This window comes from Alosa pseudoharengus, unplaced genomic scaffold (assembly GCF_046254945.1).
Source record: "Alosa pseudoharengus isolate Yale_2024_CS ecotype anadromous, Long Island Sound unplaced genomic scaffold, YU_APseudo_1.1 YU_APseudo_1.1_scf_11, whole genome shotgun sequence".
Classification (NCBI taxonomy): Eukaryota; Metazoa; Chordata; class Actinopteri; order Clupeiformes; family Clupeidae; genus Alosa; species Alosa pseudoharengus.
This window is the reverse complement of record NW_027468576.1, coordinates 36090160-36091988: the sequence shown is the minus strand read 5'-3', so window position 1 is coordinate 36091988 and position 1829 is coordinate 36090160. Positions and strand designations below refer to the sequence as shown.

At 48.8% G+C, this 1829-nt stretch overlaps 1 long non-coding RNA gene across 1 annotated transcript in view; it reads left to right on the top strand.

Annotated features, from left to right (window-relative positions):
- The window catches only part of LOC143117380 (uncharacterized), a 3901-nt gene extending 3509 nt beyond the window's left edge, over positions 1–392 (top strand). The window contains exon 3 of the long non-coding RNA XR_012985976.1: positions 1–392. This exon is cut by the window's left edge and continues 1961 nt beyond it. This is a non-coding gene — a long non-coding RNA (uncharacterized LOC143117380).
- Positions 393–1829: the final 1437 nt, after the last annotated feature.

The following is a 1829-nucleotide window of genomic DNA, read 5'->3' as shown; positions in this document are numbered from 1 at the left end:
GTTAGCAATGCAGTCTGTTAGCAATGCAGTCTATTGGTAATGCAGTCTGTTAGCAATGCAGTCTGTTAGCAATGCAGTCTGTCAGCAGCCCTCCTAGCAGAACCATGCAAGAGCAGTGCAGTCACCTGAATGTATTTCTCCCTGTGCTCTTGACTGAAGCACCACAACTTTAATCTCTCTCTCTCACACACACACACACCACACACACACACACACACACACACACACACTGCACCTATGTGCACATCTCAGTTGAAGTCATGTGGTCAGTCACTGGAATGTGATCAGGTTATATTTAATTGGATGTTAAGCCTATGCAGCTGAGAGTTCTAAACTTGATGCAATGTCTCAAACTCAAAGCCCCTCTTGCTCACATAAACACACACACACACAAACACTGTCGTGGCTGTACTGACCTCCTATTCTCTATCTTTGGGGATGTTTGTCTGTTTTGCCTTATGAGTGTTTCTCTCCTTATCAGTCTATCATCGCACAGGGCTTTCTCCCTCTCCCTCTTTTCTCCTTTCTTATCCCCCTCTTTTCTCCCTCTCCCTCTTTTCTCCTTTCTTATCCCCCTCTTTTCTCCCTCTCCCTCTTTTCTCCTTTCTTATCCCCCTCTTTTCTCCCTCTCCCTCTTTTCTCCTTTCTTATCCCCCTCTTTTCTCCTTCCTTCCTTTCCCAGTTGAGTTCTGGATTGTGCATCACTGATGGTATTATTGCATACTGGATCTATGTGTGTGTGTGTTTGTGTGTGTGTGTGTGCACTGCATCCTGTAAGGTTTAGGGCTGAGGCCAGCCGGCCCCTGGGTACTACATGGGCCCGTGTGTGTGTGTAGGCCCCTGGGTACTACATGGGCCCGTGTGTGTGTAGGCCCCTGGGTACTACATGGGTCTGTGTGTTGGAAGCGTCTGGTGGCTCTTTCATATCTTCTCTTACATGAAACTGAATGTTCAAAGGTACACCTGTTTTTATTTACTTATATTTTTTTTGCAAAGAAGTTTGTGCCAATTCTGTAGTTACCCAAAGTGTTTTATTTAAAGTTTGTAAGTTTTTGTAAGGTCTGTGTTTTCCTGTCCTGATGTCTGTGCAGACGGAACGCCGAGGCCCCGGCCCAGCTCTGGGTGCCATGGCGACCTGCCGTGTTGGGATAGGTGAATAAACAGCATTATTGATACTCAGTGTCTGCTGTCTGTGGTGTTTGTGTGTGTGTTTGCTTCTGCAGTGTGTGAGGATGATGGTACAGCCACTGGGGGGGGGGTGGATTAGGGATAGATTAGGTAGATGGATACTTTATTGATCGATCCCCAAGGGGAAATTTAAGGATTAAGGAGGTAGTGATACAGCCACTGGGTTTCAGCTCTGTTCCATCACCACTGTATCACACCAGAAACATCTCTGATACGGGGTTGCTAAGGAGCTGATACTATCTTTCATTGTATCGCGTCACAGGACCGCTTCCTACACGCTTGCTTCTTGTGTGAAAAATAGGCACCACTTCTAATCTCTAGCAGGCTAGCACCAGAGACACGTCTCACAGAGACAGTGTGAAATCTCTACTCTGTTAACACGGGCGCCGAAATGGAAACGGTAATACGGCCGCCCTGCACACGTCACGCGTCTGGTGTGAATGAGGCGTTGGGGTTAGGGTTGTGGTGTTCCTACTCTACCCAACCCAGCCCAACTCCTACCCAACCCAGCCCATCTCCTACCCAGCCCGGCCCAACTCCTACCCAGCCCAGCCCAACTCCTACCCAACCCAACCCAGCCCATCTCCTACCCAGCCCAGCCCAACTCCTACCCAGCCCAGCCCAACTCCTACCCAACCCAA